Raw genomic sequence first — 12,993 nt, 5'->3', positions numbered from 1 at the left:
TCACTATGCCCATGTCATCAACTTACTATTTTCGTTATCATCGGGATGGTGCGATGTGCGCGAATTTTCCTTTGCCATTAGCGAAGAAACTTGCTCTACAAGTTTCCACAGCCAAGTCCATCTAGACTCAGACTATTAGTCCATCTAGGTTTATTTATATATTACTGAGGCAACACCGAAAGACAGATGGGTCAGGTGGTTGGTTTTGATAACTGCGTTAATTCGTGCAGGTTTCCACATGGCCCAGGTCCACTTAGTTTAATAGAGAGAAGAGGAATTACTTCTACCAACGGAAAGCCTCAGTAGGGTGGACGAAAAAAATACTAGAGTCGGGCGTCTCTGACTGGAACGTCTAATTGGTGTCCTGTCTGAGCGAGAATTCCGAGCTCGTTTTCATATTCCTGATACTATTCTAAATTCAGCTAACAGACAACGAGGCTTTATCATTTATTAACCTTCCGAATAACATGATGTATTTTACCACGGATCAATTCGCTGCTAGGTTATGTCTTTCCATTCCTTCCATCTTCAAAAAATTTATCCATTTCACACAAATCGCTCAAACTTTTCTTCATTTAAATATTATTCAGATATTGATAGGGTGTAGTGTATTGGACATGTTTTTCCAGTTGGATATTTCCCTATTGGAAGTCTTATTCATCTATACTGTCAAAATGAGCCAAAAGGAAAGGTTTAACTTATCTGCCCTCCTTCCCTCCAATTGGTGATTGGTCTTCTAGATTCATGCAAAGGCTGGGCCAAGGGGCATGTTTTGGCATCCGGACCTTGGAGTGGTTCATCTAAGGGTCCAAATGGAGTTTTTTCTCCATAGTGTTCATTGGAGATTCCAAGTAGGCCATGCTTCTATCACTTTCTTTATATCTTATTGTTATTTCCTCATTGTTGTGAATCTATTCACAATCTTTATGTTCGTTTAATACAAGTAAGAAAATATGGGAACGCCTTGTAAAGTGGGTGGAAAAGGCTTCATTCGCCCGACTTAACAAGTTGTTCAAAATAGACGTTGTTGAACGGGCTCACAGCGCTTTCTTATCGGACAAGAACCTACTAGCGTTGATCAAAAATCCTAAGTCGTTTATCATCCTTGTGTTTACTCAACTAGCTCCTGCGTATTTGGTACCCGACGAACGCTTCGTGTTGAAGGATTTGTATTTCTATGCGAATTTTGAGGCATACTAGGCTCGTCTAGAGGAATGGGAGAAAAAAAAAATGCCAAAATGGGACATTGAGGCAAACTCCAGCTATTGGTCGTCCATCTTCCAGTACCGCTATCCATCCTCCTACTCAAAAGAAGAAGAGGCCTACTGCTCATCCCGTCTAAAAGGCGAGAACTCCATCTTCTGTCTTGCCGTCGTCATCGTCAGCTTCATCCTCTTCACCATCTCTGTCATCTTCGTCTTCCAATGACGAAGCAAAAACAGGGGTTAGCGACTAGTGCCCCTTATTATTTGTGAAGAGGAGAAACAGGAGGAGGAGATGGCCTCCAACTTGAGGGTTGAATTCCACGAGAGGCAACATAAGCACCTATCCAAATCCATTGCTATCAATCTCTCTCCTTCAAAGAAAGCCTACCCGAAACCTGCCCCCAATCCTCCATCCAAGTCAGCACCATGGACTACTATTGTAGCTGTCATTTCGGAAATGGATGAGAAACCTTCCTTTGTTGATGACATTTCTTATCACAAAATAAGGAAACCTTTTATCATCCTAGGAGAAATCAGTGAGGACTCATTCGAGTGTCTGAATACTTCTCCTCTCTGTCCAAAGACAACCTATGTCCCCAATCGGGAGGAGATATCCAAGCTTCTAAGTTGTATCTCTTCTTTCACCGAAAGTGAGCTTCTAGTATCGAACATGGGGGTTCTCTTCCCAGCTATGCAACGAATCCTGGTCAAGGTGGATGAGAATTCTATCTAATCTTTCATGGCATGGCTTTCGTCCGGTACTCCATATGCATCCATTGATTGCATCCTTCATATGAAGGACTACACAACTTTTGAGATAGCAAAAGTGGTTTTGCTTGTGACTTTTCTCGTTTTTCCTTTAGTCTCTCGTCTCATAATAATCTCTATTATCCCCAGGTGGTACCCGGAGTTCATAACCTCTTGTGACAACAAGCGCACATTCTCCAGTGACTAAAAGTAGTCAAAACCATGAGAAGATACATTGCCCATAACATGGATGGAAGTGAGGATCTTCTTGCCAGCTTGGAGACAACGAAAAGCAAGGCTGCTGCTGCCTAGAAACTGGTTGAGGAAGGTTCTTGTCTACTGAAGAAGGGCGAGGAGGAGAAGAAGGTGCCTTAAGCTGAGGTTTTCCAACTAGTTGAGGAGAAGACGATTATGACAACCGAAAAGGAGAAAACTGAAGAAAAAACTGTCCGGTTAAGGCGGGAGTTGTAAAATCTTCTGGCAAGGTTTGCCTCTCAAAATGAAGACTTAGAGGCAGACTACCAAAATTAGGTGGATGACATGTTCTTCTATGGTTATCGATGTTGTATGAAGAAGCATGGCATTGCCCATGATACTCCCAACTTTCCTTTTGATGATGAGGACGAGTTTTTAGGTTGCTCTACCCAAGGAGTTGGACCTTCTATTAGGGACGATTCCCCTAGCAAGAGGACTTGATCTTTTTTTAATTTCTTTTCTTTAGTTGGCTGTGGCTTTGACTTTTAGACGTGTAAATACAATGACTGCTCTTTTAAGTTTTTTTCCTCAATGCCATTACATTTTTTTTAAGTGTTTGTTTTACCCGTTTGTTCTTGCTATATTATTTTGATAAGAAACTTTTGTTGATAATGTTGCTTCAAGTTGGTGACATTTTATGGGCGGAGCATGGGTACACCATCTAGTGTCTGGAGATGGTACACCCCTGAGTCTCTTGCCTTAATTACAACATAAAACTATTCCCAATTAGCTAGTAACTTTTTGGCTCCTACTTTAGTTGTGTTCTCAAATATTCTTCTAAGGACTAAAGATCTTGGCCAGAAAAATTGTGGTCGTGCCCTTTTGTTGTATTGAGTGATTATCCTTTGATGGTAAGAAGTTATCCAGATAGTTGCATCTCCTCTTTTCATCTACCCAATCCAGTTGTGTTATGAGTTCTTCATCATTGTCCCTTTAATTTGCATGGTTGTTTTGGCAATAGACATGCCAATTGCGATTGGAATGATGGCTTCCATCGCATAAGCAAGGACAAAAGGAGTGGCTCTCATTGGACGTCTAAATGTTGTTTGGTAGGCTCATAAGGTTCTGAGCAACCCATCCACCCATTTTTCTTTTGCTCATTCCAATCTTTTTTTCAGTGCATTCAATATGATCTTACTTGTCGCATTCGCTTGCCCTTTGATTTGTGGATAGTAGGGTGTTGAGTATAAATTCTTGATATTTAACTTCGAGAAAATTTTCAAAAGATGACACTATCAAACCGTGGCCTATTATCTGTAACAATTGCTCGTAGAATTCTGAATCGACATACGATGTTTTTCTAAATGAACTTGGAGACATCTTTGTCTTTGATGTTGGCATAGACTTCTGCCTTTACCCACTTGTTGAAGTGGTCGGTTGCAATGAGCAAAAACTTCTTTTGTGTTACTCTAATGGGCAACAGGCCGACTATGTCCATTCCCCACTATGCAAATGGCTAAAAACTTGTTACTGGGTTAAGAGCTTCTAAAGGTAGACGATGAATAGGAGCATGTTTTTTACACCGATCACATCTTTTAACATAACTTTTAGTGTCTCGCTTCATGGTGGGTCAATAGTATCTTTGCGTGTAGGTGCGGTGTGCCAAAGTTCGTCCGCTTGGGTGATTGTCGCATATGCCCTTATGGAGTTTGGCCAGGACATATTTGGCTTCTAGCTCACTCAAACACTTTAGGTATGAACCTCCAAATGATCGTCTATAGAGTTGATCATTAATTAAAGTGAAGCGTGCTGCTTGTATATGAAGTTTTTGTGCTTGCTTCCCATTTTCTGGTACTTCCTGTTTGGAGGTATTTCATGATGTCGAGAATCCAACTTGAGTCTGTTTAACTAGTATTGCACACTGGCTCAGGTGTGATTGAAAGCTCGACTTTGAGGTAGATAGGTAGCATTACTATCTCATTTATAGGGAGAGTGGCAGTTATTTCGACTAGTGTGTCTACCTTTCCATTCTCTTCTCATTGTACTCATCTAGCTTTTTCAGGCATTCTTCCATCATGGCGAGGTATCAAGCCATACGTTCATCCTTTGCTTCGTACTCTCGTTGAACCTATCCGATAATTAGTTGAGAGTCGCTCCTGATTTCCAACTTGGTTGAGGATAATATTAGAGCGAGGTCTAGCATAACTAGCACAACTTCATATTCGGTCTCGTTGTTAGAGGTCGATAAGTTGAGACGGATAACTTGCTCTATTAGTTTCCCAATTAGTGACTACAAGACCAAACCTACTCCGGATCTAAACGCTCTGGATGCTCCGTCTACATGAAGTGTCCACCATTGCTCTTCAAGGTGGTCGGTCATATGTGTTTGTTTTGGGAAGAGTTCAGCTATAAAGTCAACCAAAACCTGCCCTTTTAAGAATAATTCGTGGCTGATACTTGATTCCATACTCGCTGAATTCGATTGACTATTTCAACATTAGTTTGGATAGGTCCAACTTGTGCAAGGTAATTCTGAGCGGTTGGTTTGTAAGTATGGTCACTTGATGAGCCTAGAAGTATGGGCGGAGCTTTCAAGCGGCATTTTTTTTGTGTCAAAGTAGTCTACTCTACTTGGGAATACCAAGTCTCAACATCTACCATTGCTTTGCTCACACAATAGACAGATCTCTATTCTTTGTCTTCTATATGCCGAAGTAGGACGACATTGATAGCATAATTAGATATAGCTAGATACATATAAAGTTTTTCACTAGACTTGGAGTTGCTCAGAATAGGCGGTTTAGTGAGGTAGTACTTGACTGCTTCAAATGATTGCTTACACTCGTTTGTCCAACCGAATGTGCTTGACTTCTTAAGTGTGAGGAAGAAAGGTCTTAGTTTGTCTATGAAATGAGCTATGAAGCGAATTAACTTCAATTCCTGTGAGGCGTTGCAATTCCTTTTCATTGTTTGGAGCAGGCATTTCGAGGATGGATTTCACTTGAGCCGGATTAACTTCAATTCCTCTTTGGGTTACCATAAACCCTAGAAACTTCCCTGAACTGACGCCAAAGGCACACTTGGCTAGATTGAGCTTCATGTTATATGTCCGCATTAGATAAAATGCTTCTTCCAAGTGATGGACGTGCTTAGCTTGGGTTTCACTCTTTACAATAATGTCGTCAATGTAAACTTCCATAGTTCAACCGATCAAGGGCTTGAAGATCTTTGTCATTAGCCTCTGGTAAGTAGCACCAACTTTCTTAAGTTTAACGACATGACTTTGTAATAGTACGACCCTTATGGTGTGATAAAGGTTGTCTTCTCCTCATTTGGCTAGTACATAGAGATCTGGTGGTATCTGAAAAAATAGTCTAGAAATGAGAGCATCCCATGCTTGATAGTGGCATCGACTATCAATCTATTTGGGGCAAGGAAAAACTATCCTTTGGGCAGACGTCATTCAGGTTGGTGTAGTTAACACAAACTCGTCACCTCCCATCTTTCTTCGAGACTACCACCACGTTCACCAACCAATCCAGAACATGTGAATCCAACTTCCAATAGTTTGTTAATTTCCATTTGAATGATTTTTTTTGTTTATCCAAATGAAAATGCCAAACCTTTTTCCGGATAGGCTGTGAGGTGGGTGAGACGTTGAGCTTATGGAAAGCCATGACTAATGAATTCCTAGCATATCCGAGTGAGTTTCGGAGAAGATGTCCTTATTGCGCTGAAGCATATTCCTTAGCAGCTCCAGCTCATCTTGCGTAAGCAGGGAATTAGTGTAGATGATTGGATCTGCGTCATGTGAGAAGCACAATGGTTGGAGCGGATCAGTCGTATATGAATCTTTCTTTGCCAGGCTCAGTAATTGCTATTACTCTCTTACATTCGATGACTCCAAATGCGTCTCTTTGCTGGTTGGATGTCCGGATTCTAATGTCACTTGATAGCATTGGCGCACAACTAGCCGATTGCCAAGGAGATCGACTTGTCCTTCTTTTGTGAGGTAGCTCATCATTTGATGGTATGTGGAAGGAATGACTTTCATTTTGTGAAGTCATGCACGTTCCATAATGGCATTGTATGAAGACAAATCATTGACCACTGAGAATCGCACTTTCAATGTGATCGACCCAACTTGGATGGGCAACAAAACATCGCCAAGTGAAGTTGTTGTAGCTCCATTGAATTCAGACAACAAACGTCCTGTGTTCTCTAGGGCGGATGATGAGTAGCTCATTTGCTTATAGGTCGACATTTGTAAGAGGTCGATTGAACTACCTAAGTCAACTAGGATTCTCCTCACATCAAATCCGCCTACCCCCAGTGTTAGGATCAAGGCATCTTCATATGGTTGCAACATCGGATTAACATCTACTGAAGGGAAGATGATTGTGTCGTTAACTGGACGTGCACTTCCTTCTACAAAGGTGCACTGGACGGAGTTAATCCGTTCTCTTATAGAAGCCTTGCGGAACAACCTTCGTCTTTGTCGCTTGCTTGTCATCTATTGGACCTTCGTGTATGTAGTTAATGACAGCTTTAGGAGTTACCGGAGATGCAAGGGCTTGGACGACTACCCCTTGCATCGTCTCTCTTTACTCGCTGGTTGTGTGAACATACTGTTGTGGATCCGCATTTTTCACGTGCGTCCCCACTCAATGACGAGACTCATTTTTATTGGTGAAAAATTAGTTTTGGAAAAATTGGAGTCGCCATTTATTTTATTTTATTTTAAAAGGGAAAATAAAATAAGAAAGAAAACCCTAAAGAAGTGACCTCATAGTTTTGGAAAAGCGTGCCTTCGAAAACAGAAGTCTTGGTCCAGGGATCAAGTTACCTATTGGGAAGGTACCTCTAAGAGGTAGCACCCCTCTAAGCCCTAAAAAGTTCTCTACTGGCTAAGTCGAGGGAAATGTTGCAATTAATAAAATTTACAAGTCTATTACCCATAATACCCTCCTTTTTTACCCATCCATCCACTTCTCCAAACCCTTATCGACTTAGCCCTTCCTTTTCTTCCCCTTTCTTCCTCGTACCTTTCCTTCCCATTTATCTTCTAACTTAAAATTATTTCTAAAACATTGAAAAGCGAAGAAAGTCTAGGGTAGCACGAGCCAGGCTGGCAATGGTGACTAGTACGATGTTTGCTGATGCAGGAGTCGTCGGGCACTGGGTGAGCAACCTATCATTCACCCTCATTGGTTTGTCCCCTTTTTTAAAAATAAAGAAAAAAAATGAAGAATTGGATTAAGGCTTGGGACAGGTACGTTTTGGAGGTCAAATAAGATGATATTTTAATCCGATGAAAGTGTTTTGCAAGTCTCTCAACTTATATTTTAGGTAACTTTAACATTTTTTTTTCTCTCCTAGAAACATAGTTTAAATTTTATCAAAGAAAAAAAAACAAAAGGAAAATTCATAAATATTCCAAAAAATAAAAATAAATTAAGAATGTTTAATTTATTTGGTAGATAACTAGAAAAATGTATATTGTATATGGTGTAATTATTTTATAAAGGTCTTTTAATTTATTTCTCAAGTTTAAATAATTATTTTTTTATAAAGTTCAAGGTTCATTTTCCGTCCACTTGTTTGATCCAAGTTTTGATAAGGGGAGAGTTTCTACTTTGATCCTATGGGAAAAAAAATTGCTTGAAAGATTTTCAAATTTCCCATTTATCAATTATTTCATTAACTTTTTTGTTTGGGAAACATATATCTATTTTACAATGTTTTCTTAAATTGGTTTCTAAAAATTATTTTGAAGATAAAGAAAAAAAAAAGCAGTTTTTAAGATCTTATTTAATAATTTTTAAAAATAATTTTGAAAAATAATTTTTAAGAACAGTTTTTGCAAACTATTTTGTGGTGTTTTGTAGAACAAAAGTCTTTTTAGGAACTTGAAATGTTTTAAAAATAATTATTATATTTAGTGCTTTATTTTAATCATTTGAAATATTTTATAAAACAAGTGAAAACAAATAAAAGACATTCTCTGAAAACAAAAAATAGTTTTTTGGTTGTCAAAATATATTTACCTAATTTTTATTTTTTTTTGGAAAACAGAATACTATTCTTAAAAATAGTTGTCAAACATACCCCTAGTGTTTTATAAAATAACGACACTTGACAAGTTTTTAAAAATGAAAAATGAAAAACTTGTTTGAATAAGTTATTTTTAAAAATAATTTTTTTTGTTTTGGGTTCGTAAAAACATTGCAAATTCAATTTATACAATATAGATTAAATTTAATTTAATTCAAATCTTAAAATGAAAATAGTTTTGTAATTACAAATAAATTATAATAAAATCATAAATTATATTTTTTATAAAAAAATTATTATTTTAGTCTATGTTAGAAATATAAGAATATTAACATCTTCTTAATTTTCTTGCTTAAAAATAAATAATAATAATTTTTAATAATATTTTATTTAGAATGAATAATGAATAAAGTTTAACTTTTCTAGCATGTAAATAAGTAAAGTTTTTCATTTGTTATATACAATTACTACCGAATTACTAATATAATATTCTAAAATGTTTTTATTTAATAAGCAATTAATTATATCAATTTTTTGAATTCAAAACTATTATTAATTTTTTTTAAATCATTAAAGAATTTAAATTATTAAATTTATTTATTTTTAATTTATAATTTATTTACCTAAATTTTAAAAATATACTTGTATAAAAATTTTGAAATTTTTTTTCTAATAGTTGAATTTATCAAAATTCTTAAAATCTAGACAATCTCAAAAGAGTCGTTGGTTGGATTCAGAAATAATTAAGAAAATCTTTTTTACCATTATAAAAATGAATTATAAAATTTCTTTCTAATAAAAGAAGTTATTATTTTATCTTTTTTTACAAATAACTAATTTTCCAAGGCATAGGATGATAGAAACGAATGGTTATAAAAATATATAATAATAGTTTTTAATTTTTTATCAACCATTTAATAAAAAATTATTTCTTATGAATGAAGGAAGTTGGTTTTATTTTGAATTCTAAATTTATTATATTAAATAAATAAAATATAAGAAAAGTCAATTTCAATATCCATCAATTAAAAATGCATTTTCATTTAATGTAATTCTCATAAATAAATTGAAGTAGATTTTTTTATTTAAAATATTTGTTTACTACATGAAATAAATAAGGATAAAAAATTTAATTTAAAAAGATAAATTTCACTATAAAATTATTTAAATTTAATTTTAAAAGATAAATTTTGCAATAAAATTATTTAACAACAAGAATCTTTATTTTATAAATTGGTTAACTATGAAATAAAAAAGTTCTAAAATTTTTAAAAAAATAGGGGAGCTAAATAAAGAGAGAGAAAGAGAGAGAGGTGAGAGTCGCAAGTTAATTTTTTAATTTGACAATCAAGGGTATTTTTGAAAAGTAACATCCTTCTTAATTTCTATTCCACCAATAGGTTTTGAGTTCAAACATGGGTGATATAAGGATCTTGGGTCAATTATCAGCCTCAATTCACCTCAAAACACAATTCTCCCTTATTATTATATATTTTTAAATAATATTGATATAAAAATAAAAAAGAAGATAAAATTAGATAATACATTATTTTTATTTATTATAAATTATATATTTTGATAATATAAAATCCCATTACTTAATTATTACTAAATTTGTATCCTCTAAAATTCGATCCTATAATAAGAAACCATTAGCAAGTGTTTTCCAATTCAAATCAATGGTCATGATTAAATATGTAAATCCAATGGCCAAAAATCTAATTTTGGTACAGCAGACCACAAATTTTTCCTACAATCACTTTCCATTTTATATGTTAACCAAGATGACTACTTTAATGGGTATTTTGATCTCTCCATATTTTACATCCTCCTTATGAATTATACAAGTTATTAAGGACTTTTAACCCATTATCAACAAATAGACACCTATAGCATAATTCTCCTTCCCTTTCCTTCTGGATTCGGCCAAAAAGGAACTTTGAATTCCAAATTTTCGTGGTAGACCCTGTACGTCACCATTGTTTACCAGGCCACATGCTCTTAATCTTAATCTCATGGGGTAAGAATATGAAAGCAAAGGCATATAAATGGAAAGTGGGGGTGGTGGATGAAGGTAGGTCGGCCTATAATAATTGTTAAGGGAAGGCAAGTTGCTTATCTTCAACAGACCTGGTAATTAAGTCATGTCTAATTTAATGTGCATGCAAGTGGAGAAAGGCATTGGCTACAAGAGATGAATTAGTCCAAGTTGCTTATCTTCAACAATGTCGGCTAGACAAGAGAAGCTGATTTTGACAAATATAAGGAGATAGGCATTGGCTGCAAGAGATGAACTAGTCCAAGTGAATGAAAGGTCATGAAAGAGAAGTGGAGTAATTAAAATGTTCCATGAAGTAGATTAGCCTAAGTATATGTCTTTGCTGCTGTCTTCCAGGGACAGAGAGCTAGCCTTCACAATTTGATCACCTTAATTAACCTCTCCAAAACCTTTTGATTATAACTTATTTGACATCAATTAACCGCTCCAAAACCTTTTGATTATAACTTTGTTGGCATAGAAACCAAGTTCCATTTCTTTGGTCCCTTTAGATCCCCATTCCTAAAATTTTCTTTGCAGATCCAAAATTTTCGAACTTAGTTTTTAATCTCTTGAACAAACACCTTTAGTATAAATCTAATTTTCTTTATTGTGTGACTGGTATGAAAATCATGGAAGATGTCTTTTCAAAAGACATCTTAATTATAAATTTAGTTTTGTCGAATTGTGGAATGTGTCACCTAAAAAGTCATTTAGTATAAATTCATTTTCTTCACTGTGTGACTAATATGAAAATTTTGGAAGAGATACTTTTAGTATAAATTCGATTTTGTGGAATTATGAGAGTAAAAATTCAAATTTTTTTTAATATGTATGATTGATAAAAAAAAAAAAAAAGAAGTGAAAAAGTGTTTCTTAAAGAGACACTTTTAATATGAATTCAATTTTATGAAATTGTGAAAGATGTCTCTTCAAAATACACTTTTAATAAATATTCAATTTTTTTAATGTATATGTCTAATTTAAAAAAATTGTAAAAAAGTGTCTCTTAAATATAAATTTAATTTTATAAAATTATGGAAAATATCTCTTGAAGAGACATCTTCAATGTAAATTTAATTTTTTTTTTATCAAGTGTCATTCATATGAAAATTATGGAAAATGTCTTTTGGAGAGACACATTCGATACGACAAAAAGTGTCATCGATTTGTCATTAGTTTTGTAACTACCATCTTTTAAATTTTTTTTCTCAAAGTAGCTTTAGAAGTTAAAAAAACTCGAATTTTCATTTGGATATAGGGGCTTGGGCCCCATGGACACAATATAAAGTGCATAAAGTTTGAATCTTTTTTTTAACATGAGAATTACAATTTTATGCATAAGCACTCCAACACGCACATGTACTTTTTCAACACATTATATTGTTATCTTCTTAGATTTGAAGTATGGTATGTATCTATTTAGTACTTTGGTTTTTTCCCTTATAATTTACATAAATTAAGAAGTTGAGAGTAATTCAAATTAAAGTATTTCGGTTCGTACCATTTTTATTAATAGTGCTTAGGTTAAAAATATTCTTTAAGAAAAATTTTTGCTTTTAAAAATAGAAACAAGTAATAAATTCTATATAAAAGCTACAACCTCTTGTACGGAAAATATAGATTTATATTATGTATCTAAATATCACTTTTAAACATTGAAAAACTTGAAATAGTAAAAATTTGTTGACACTTGAATTTTTTATAAATAGTATTTAGAATCACAAATAAATTAAAAAATAAATTATTTTTAGTAAAATATGAATGCTAGTATTATAATAAAACCATAAACTATAAGTCTTTTTATACAAAAAAAATATGCTTCAACCTTCCATTGGCATCCTAAAAGCATCATCTGATTCTGCACCAGCCTCTCAAGAGAAGACACGTGGTGGAGCAAGGCTCTTCCACGTGGCAAAATGAGCAGCTGCCCGAATGGCCCCAAATGGGGGGTCTACAGCTATGTTAATACATACTATAAAAATATAGATAGTAATATCTTCGTAAAAGCATAATATTGACTCTCCATGAACCTAATATTGATTATCATCCATCAGTCGCTGAGTGTTTTGGAGTGCACCTTGATTCATAATCTTACTTATCCACTATGATGCACTTCAATCCTAGTTTCCTTTGTATTTATTTGAATCAAAATTGTACACAAAGATTAATCTTCTTTCAATTGTAGATCTTATGAGGATTAACTAGTGTGGGATCACTTAGACAACTCAAGGGCAAGGTATCGCTTGAAAGGGTACTTTGGAATCATAATTCAAAGGAAAAAGTTTGGAGAATTTGTCTTTAAAAGTTTTGTTATTACACGGTATCTTAGAACCATAATCCAAGTATAAAGAGTTTAAAGACTTGAGCTTTAAAAAGTCTTAGATTAATGGAACATTTATCGTGATTAAAAATTGAGGAGAGTGGATATGAGTAGGATTACAACAAACCACTATAAAAATCTTAAGTTTAAATTCTTTTTTTCCCTTATCTATTTATTTTAATAAATTGTTTCTTTTATTGTTATTTATTATATTATTGCTTAAATTATCTCTTGTATTCATTTTTGTATAGTGTGTAAAAAGAGATTAACACTATATTCACCTCTCTTAGATGACTATTGTTGGTTGATTAATGCATAATTTTAACCATTTCTATAAGAAATTTTGGTATTCAAATACTTTGTTGAAAGTGATAAAGTTTTTTATTAAAATTTATCTCTTATGTAAGTTGGACCATGAGGAACTATTAGGT

This window comes from Vitis vinifera, chromosome 12, assembly GCF_030704535.1.
Source record: "Vitis vinifera cultivar Pinot Noir 40024 chromosome 12, ASM3070453v1".
In the NCBI taxonomy this organism is placed as follows: domain Eukaryota; kingdom Viridiplantae; phylum Streptophyta; class Magnoliopsida; order Vitales; family Vitaceae; genus Vitis; species Vitis vinifera.
The sequence above is the reverse complement of the archived record's forward strand: the minus strand, read 5'-3'. Positions refer to the sequence as shown.